At 35.7% G+C, this 8578-nt stretch overlaps 1 protein-coding gene across 2 annotated transcripts in view; it reads left to right on the top strand.

The window, feature by feature from the left end:
• The window catches only part of GPR174 (G protein-coupled receptor 174), a 28261-nt gene that overhangs the window by 4873 nt on the left and 14810 nt on the right, over positions 1-8578 (top strand). The window contains exons 1-2 of one of the 2 annotated variants that reach the window (XM_017853753.1): positions 4891-4970; positions 6907-7003. The gene's annotated coding sequence lies outside the window, so the exon portion shown is untranslated. Of the gene's footprint in view, positions 1-4890; positions 4971-6906; positions 7004-8578 lie in introns of those variants that run through there. The other variant, XM_017853752.1, reaches the window with a different exon arrangement.

The following is an 8578-nucleotide window of genomic DNA, read 5'->3' on the forward strand; positions in this document are numbered from 1 at the left end:
TTTTTTTTTTTTTTCCATGAAGTTTGGTTAAGCAAACCCTATGAGGGCATTCTGTAACCTGCAGAGAGAAAAGGGCTGTTTTTCAGAATAGAGACTATAACCTGGATTATATTTGATGTATAATTACTTGTTAATGACTGCTTTAGTTCTAAGTTACAGTTTTAAGAATTTTACATTAAGAAATATTATCTTTGTGTCTGTTTGGGTCTTTTCCAGGGGAAAATTTACTCAGAAACTTTAAAACCAACTGATCTCTGGGAATCATTAAATTTGAAAATATCTGTGACATAGTCCAATAGAGAAAAATTATTAAAGTTGATCACCCCAGGTTATAAGGTATTCCTTGACTGGTACTTGGGCCAAACATGAATGGCCAGAGTAAAACTATAGGCTAAATCAATATCTGGAGAATATGGGCATGGTGGTTAATTAGGCTGGCCCCTCCTCAAATGCTGTGGAACCTCTGTTGTATGAGCTTCTTGAACACAATACATAGAGATGCAATCTTCTCTTCATAATTTTCATTTAGTGACACACTTGGACACTCATTGAAAAAATTTTGGACACACAACAGAAATGAAAATCGATAGTAAATCACCCAAATATAGACCCTCTAAAGACTGTATGATGTTGCTTTGAAAATTTTAAATTTAATCTATTTAACATTTGCATGCTTTAACCCACTTGTCATATTGGGTCAAATAATATGAAATACTTCTAAGAAGTGGTGATCAGTTCTTTATATTTTCCTGCAAAATTTCAGCACATTAATTAAAAAGAATTGATTTGGTTTCATATCTGAAAATTTGTTTTAAAAATAAAAGTTTAATTTCATATAACCCTTTCCTGAGTGAGGAATTACATTTATATTGTAATAATTTATTGTAGAACGAAAATTAGGTTTGGTTTGCTCAGTCTCACTCATAAGCGTGATGACTTTATTTTCTTCATGGGGAATTCTGAGCCTTTGGCCTTTTCCTATTCCCGTATCTCTGGGAGTTCAGTCTAGTTTCTTTAGCAAAGGGAAAATAATAGTTTTCAAATATGATCTTGGATTTTGGACGTACATGTATGAGTTCCCAGAGCCTTCTCACAGCTCCATACATGAGTTTCAAGGCAGGTCCAAAGCCTCATCATGAACTAAGGGTCAGCATCAGATTCAAACCATCCTTGATACAGATTTTTTTCCTGTAGAGCTTATATTGTATTCTAAATCAGGTATATTTTTTAGTAATAACTCTAGAGAAAGCTATAAAATATCTAAGCAGCTACTCAGAAACTAAGATTTAGCAGGTTTTTTGAGCTTATCTACTACTGGCTCTTTTATTTTAGTGTCCTATCATCAAAAGTAATATATATTTTAAAATTGTACACTAATGATGTACTAAGCATTGGGCAAGATGCCTTACATCATTTTGACAACAATTATATTTATTTTCTCCATTTTACAGATTAAGAAACTAATGTTCAAGAAATTACATAACTTGTCCAATGATATGCAACTGTTTTTTCAACACCACTTTATTGATGTATGATTAGCATACAAAAAGTTGTGTATATTTAATATATATAACTTGGTGAATTTGGAGATAAATATATACCTGGGAAACCACCACCACAATCTATGCGATAAACATACCTATCTTGGTTGAGTTTCAAACCCAATTCTGTTGATTGTCAAAGCTCTTTCTTTATATTATGCTGTTTCTATATGATAATGCTATAACTCACTCTCTTGTCCCTTTCCACTTGAAAATCAAGAGAGGTGGTAATAGAAGAATTCAACATGTACCCATTTCAAAACAGGTTGTCCTTTTATTGGATTTAGGCTAGGTGAACAAGGAAAAGGAGGCAGGGAATAGGGAACAAAATGAATAAAATTGAGAATTGTAAAAAACAAAAATTAAATGTTTTATTTGTCTTCAACCATTCTTTATGATGTGTTTCCTATTTTACAAGATATAACCCATGCCCTCTTAGAACTTATTTACTTGAGGATAAGCTAACACAAATTAATTCTGATTATACAAAAGAGATTGAGGAAGAAGGTGTGTGACTTCATGGAACTTTTTGCCTTAAACAGAATCACCATTTATCTACACTTAAGCTGACATAATGTAAAAGAAAATCATATAGAATTTTGCTTTATTCTGTGTAATCTAATTTATGGCATGCTAAGGTTTAAGAGCAAAGGTTCTGAACTCCAGATATAAGCCTGTGTTAGAAATTAGAACAGAATGTGTGGTTTTAGATGCAAGTTAGTATCAACAAAAGGAAAGGGCTCAAAAAATTGTACACAGAGGCTCTCCTAAACAGGTCTGCAGCAATAGATTAATTTATGTGTTTACTTGTTTGCTGGCTTCCTAGTGCATTCTATATTGGCTATAAGGAATTTGAATTTGGGGGAAAACATGGGATCCTTCATATGTAAATCAAGTTTACACATCAACCATCAGAAAGAGGATAGAACTATTTTATATTTGCGAGCAAGCTTTTTCCTTAGGATCAAGGACTTAGAGTTATACGATGCCTGTTCTTGTTTCAGAGCATACTCTGTGTCTACATTGCAGAGAGAATTAACTGGAATCTAATCGCATACTTAAGTTTAGGAGCTCAGTGTGGTAACCATCTGATCCAGTGAGTTATCGAATCTTGAGTTAAAAGAACAAAAACACAATAACAAAGTTTTAGGCTTGTCTGTCTCCTGATAATGCTAATTATTTCCCAGCACATTCTCTTGCTCTCTACACACTCACCTCCTCTGTCTGTGCTCCCTATCCAAGAGGAAATAGAGGAAGAACCTTGGGACATCAAATTCTAAACCCTCTTCTAAATTATGCTTTCAGCAGGCACCAATCACAAGCTTGAACTCATGCTCCTTTGGGGCTGATTAGAAGTATATACCTGAACAAGGCACTAAGCTCCCTCATTTTTCAGTTTCTCTATCTGTGAAAATGGTATAATTGAGGACACTTATCTCTTAAGGGTATGGATCACCATGTAGATACTGAACAGGGACTTTGTATTTCTTTTGCTAGAGCTCCTCTGTGCAATTTGCAAAATACCTTGTGCTACTGGATTGAAATCACTCTAGGAACATTGAGTTGTACTTGCCTTTCACCTGACAAATTTCCCTTTGCACATGTCAGAATTATGCCTGGTTAATCTTGCAGATTGAAGTGCTTATGAGGAGCAAAATAGTTCTAAGGCTTGCGGCTGAATAAACGAGAAAGAGAGGCATAACTTTTATGGATCAGTGAATTGTTGTTTTTAGAAATGCTGTATGGAATAATCCAACCACTTTAAGGTCTGTTGTATGTTTCTACTCTAAATATATGGCAGCTTTCTACAAAGCTTAACATTTGACCTGCCCAATCTAGCAATTGATTTTACACATCTCTCTTTTTTTCTGTTCTGTCACTTCTGCCAGATTTTCCAGGGCGGGGGCCATGTCCCATTTCTTGTTATCTTCTGCGATATATAGCATGATGACTTGATTTACAGCAAGGCATTGTTCATCTCATCACTCCATTCTTTTGTCCTAGCTTGATAGTTTAGCAAACTGCAGCAGCAGGAAATGGGCCAAAGAGTAAAAATAACATTTGTCTTATGTTAGTCACTTTCTTCCAGTCTTGAATGCCAGCAGAAATGAATGAACTCAATGTAAAGAGAATATCTTTGTTTCTGTATGGGGCAAGGTAGAGTTAGAGAGAGAGAGAGATGGGGAACGGACAGGAATAGATTGTGGTTTCTTCTGCATACAGTTAAGAATATTGGTTTCCATACCATTGTAGAAAAAAAAACAAAGGGACACTTGTTGCTGGTGATTTGTACGCTGGTATTTGACGTAAAAAACTGAGTCTTTAACAACATAAAAGTTACATTTAGATAGTCTGATCATATGAAGGAAAGAGAAATAGCTACATACATAGTATAGAATGAGTAGTAGGGAGGAAATACGATGTGAGGAAATGAACAAAAGCCTTTTGAATTAAAACTTAGGTTCTAGTTCTGTTTGTGCCATTAACTTGTTATATAACTCAGGATGAGTTTTACTTTCTTTGGGCCTCAGTTACTTTGTTTGTATAAAGCAGAGCATTCATAGAACTTAATACAAAATTAGTGAAGGTTTAATCAAGATTGATAAAGTCTAAATTTTATTTAAAATGCTGATTCAGTTCTTCCAGAAAATGAGAAAATATTATAAGGCTCATTAATCGTTATCTACATCACCATTGAACTTATCAGTGGATACGACATGCTACCCAAGGTGCTCATTAAATATGCGCTGACTGAACTTGTTTAATTACTCCATACATAGGCTGTTGAAAAGGCTCCAGTGTATGATATGAGGGATTCAAGCGTACTATAACCTCTCCCCTACTCTCCTTTCATGCTGCTCTGCTCCATTTGGTCTAGAACTGCAATGGTACCTATGTTTTTATTTAAGAAAGGCTGCTAGGAAAATTCCTACACACTCCCTGTGAATGTCCTGGATACTATTTTCTAGTTCTCTCATTAATGTATTAGCTTAAATCCACTTATCACATCTCAACAGTTTTAAGCATAAAAGTAGAAACACTGGCTATAAGGGATATTTTGATGGGCCGTAGTCCATGAAAGGAACAAATCTGTGCCAACTAGAAAAGCCTGCTTAGGACTATGGGTCTTGGATTGGATATGGAGCCTAGGCAGTTAAAGTTGTGGTGTGATGATTCAGTCAGGCCTGAGGTATGACAAACTGGGGAGGAAGAACACAGGGTTTCTTTGCATCTTCCCCAATATTTATCAAGAATTGGGTCCATTTGTCTAATCAACCTTTCTACTAGACTTAGACTGTAAAAGCGCAAAGTAACCTTAGGGATAATCTAGCAGCTCCCTCATTCCACAGATGAAATACCGAGGTCAAGAGATAGAAGGGACATTCCCAAGGTCACACCACTAATTAGTGATAAGACCAAGACTAAAAGGTAGGTGTCATATGTCTCTGATTAGTGCTCTTTTCCATATACCCTGTTTCTCTCAGCATAAATGACCTATCTTGGGATTTGAAAAAGCTTGCAAGTAAAGCAGATTCGTTTTAAAGTATATGGCTATCCTGGAAAAAAAATAATGAAGTGCTCTCTAAAACAAAATCCATTCTTTGATATCTTAACTGACTCCTGTTCATAAAGTATAACAAATCAAATGATTAAAAATTAAAAAGCGCCTAAGAATATTCACTATTTCAATAAAATCTGCTTCTAGCCAGCTACGTTTGTCTGGTGTTTATGATTAATCTATGATCCTGCTCAATCACTAAACTCTGTCCCTGCAGACTATTACTCTAGTTTGATCTCAAATATCTGACACACTAAAGTGGTGATTGAGTTGGATTGCTTTGGATTCTTGGGCCTCTGGACCTGCCTTTTGGTTTCTCATCTTCTACTTGATCTGTTTCTCCCACTCTGTTACCCTCTCTCAAAGACAAAAATAATTTAAAAATAACTTTACTGTGTGTTAAATCCTGATCACTATTTTTTCCTCCTCCATCTTTTAAAAAAAGATTTATTAAGGTGTTTTAATGTGTCTAGTACTCTACTTACTAGGTGCTAGAGGAAAAAAGAAAAGGATACGTAGTATTTATTTATTGAGCACTTGTTATGTGCCAAGCCCTGACTTATTGGTTTTTACTTATGATATCTCTTGTAATCTTAACAATGTTTCCCAGGAGTAGGCATTATTATTTTATTCATTTTACCTGAGGAAGAAACAGAAAGAGAGAGAGAGAAAACAGAGAAAACAGAACAACTGATTCAATATTACTCAACTGAAGCTGGCATTAGAATGCAAGTCTCTTTCAAAGGATTCCTTCAAGAGTTATCATTCTAAATAAAAATCATCGTGTTAAAAGGATTAGCTTGAAGCAAATTTGTGTAGGTGGAAAATATTGCATTGGATGCCTTCCCTCTGTCTTTCCTGCCTTCTCCTTCTCCTTCCCTTTGCAGGATCCTTTGCTAACCCTTATGATCTGGCATCTCAAGTAATCCTACTGTTACCCACCTACGACTGTCCCACTCTATGTTCCTTTAATTCATTCTACCAAGTAAAATGTACTCTTTCTATTTCATTTCTTCCACTTTCTAAAGGAAAACCTAGCTTAGCTGATTGATTACAGTTAATAGGCTAATACATAACCCTTTCTTGTAGTATTTTCACTTTATCAGTAGATTTCTGGACACATAGTTTCTCAAAGGATTGAATCTATAATGGGACATTTCTGGCAAGATGACAAGCTTCAGCAAGTGATCATTAGGTAAAGCAGAGCAGAGGAAGCTGGGGTATGGTTTTTGGTGTCCCTAAATCACTGTACGCAAGAAACTATCTACAAGCATGTTAAGGGTACATGTAAGACAGCTTTGTGTAGAAATTAATTTGTCTCCTAGCATCAGCTGTGCTGACAACCACTGGCCAGCTGGATCTCCCTCCATATGTACTTAATAATCAATGAAACAGTTGTGGTCATGCCAACTATTTAGAAAAGATCACTAACTGAGAAAAAGACAGCTTTTACCCTTCAACTTTATTATGAGTTTAACAAGAGGCTGTGGGAGTTTTCTAACATAGTTCACCATAGTTAAGGGCTCCTTGTGACCAGGAAGTGACACATGAACCCTTCCACCAACATTCCTACCTTCTCTCACTCTTTCCAAAAGCTGCCATGTCAAAAAGAGATGTCAACTGCTAAAGGGATTCTCACTCACTCTACTTCACTACCACTAATGACTAAGTGTAATTCTCTATACTCTCCTTTTCCTGTAGTAATTGATTTGTGAGATCTCAGCATCCACTTGCTGAAATTTCCCAGCCCTCTCTGAGCGTCTTCTCCATGCTGCACCTGACCATTGCTTTTCTATGTCTTTTAAGGCATGAATGAATTAATCGAGCCAGATTCTCCAACGCTTCCTCAGGAGACCCTATTGCTCTGATTAAGAAGTTCCATCAGCACCGAAGGAAACAGCAGGTAGTCAAATATGATCTTGACTTCTATTTCGGCATCTTTCCTAAAAATAATACTGTTTTACCCTGTGGGCCCCGGACAGATAATTAGAGCCTTTGCTAGCCACATGTTGCACATTTGCTGGTCTACTTGATAGATTACCATTACCAGGCAATATCCTGGTTCTAGCAATCAAGATGTACACTCTTACAGAACATGAAAAGCTGTAGTTTCTGAAGTATTTGATAAAATGTGGCATTCTTTTCAATAGTGCTCTGCTAAGTCTTTTTTGCCTGAGACAAAGAAAAAAAAACTCAGTCATACTGAGCCTGTCTTTATTTACTATCTTGACATTTTGTTTACTGTGAATATTTCCATCCATTTCAATTTACAAAATACTGCATTGAAATACTATTTCTCTTCATTACTGAGTTGTTTTTCAACCTCTTAAATTTTGTGTCCAAGGAAAGTGCCTCACTCATCTAACACTAGTCCTGGCGCTGATTTTATGGGCTATTTGACCTACTTTTAGCTTCAAAAGGTGATTTGGGAAACTAGGGTACACAGTGTTTATTCCTATTTTGAAAGTAAGCCTATGCACAGATTAAATACATGCTTTCAACGTTAAACTTATATAATATAATCTCACCCAGCACACACTGGCCACTGTACATGCATACAATATTATAATATGTGTGTATGTTGAGAAAGGTGATGCTGCTTGTGGACAAGAAAAATTACAGTAGCCATAGGTGAATCACTTGAATGTTTGGGAAATTTCTATTCATTGATTGGTAAGTATTAGTTTGGGGCAGATTTGGAAGATGCAGATTTCAGAGCAGCAAGTGTTTATGCTGTTTGCTTTTTAGTTCTTTGTCTGGAATCTCTTTTTAGAAGAAGTGTATTGCCCAAGCACAAACCTTGATATCTAATCATTGTAAAGGAACATGTCTAATGCTTGAGCCTAGTTTGAAAAATAATGAACAAAATGACTGTACAGTTCAACTAAACGTGGGGGAAAAACACCCCAATCATTGTAGCATTATGTTATAGTTCAAACCAGGAGGCAAGAGTTCTAACAGCTAATAAAACTCCTGTAGTGCACATATCCCCTTCATGATTTACACAAGTATTTAATATTAGTTTGATGTAAAAATAATTGTGGTTTTTGCAGTTAATATAGGTAATGGCAAAAATCGCAATTACTTTTGCACCAAACTAATATATGGGTTTATGGGTATCTGGAAGCCAAATTAAAGCGGCCCCATTTTTTCCTTTTCTTTTCTTTTCTTTCTTTCTTTTTTTTTTTTTGTTTTTTGTTTTTTTTCATTTAGGCCACACCTTTATTTCTTTCCAGTGAGACTTTCTCATAAAAGGGAAATGAACCTCTGTTCAAGACCAATTGAGCCCTTTCCCCGATGTAATCAGGATGAGTACAGTTGAAAGTTCAGTGAGACAGGGATAAAAAAGTTGACACCTGTCTGAAGCATATTGTTTGTAACATTCATATATTAGTGATTCATGTTAGGTAGGGTAGCCTACACAGTGACATATTTCTTTTCTTTTCTTTCTTTCTTTCTTTCTTTTTTTTTTTTTTTT

Source organism: Rhinopithecus bieti, unplaced genomic scaffold (genome assembly GCF_001698545.2).
Source record: "Rhinopithecus bieti isolate Rb0 unplaced genomic scaffold, ASM169854v2 scaffold_38592, whole genome shotgun sequence".
In the NCBI taxonomy this organism is placed as follows: Eukaryota; Metazoa; Chordata; class Mammalia; order Primates; family Cercopithecidae; genus Rhinopithecus; species Rhinopithecus bieti.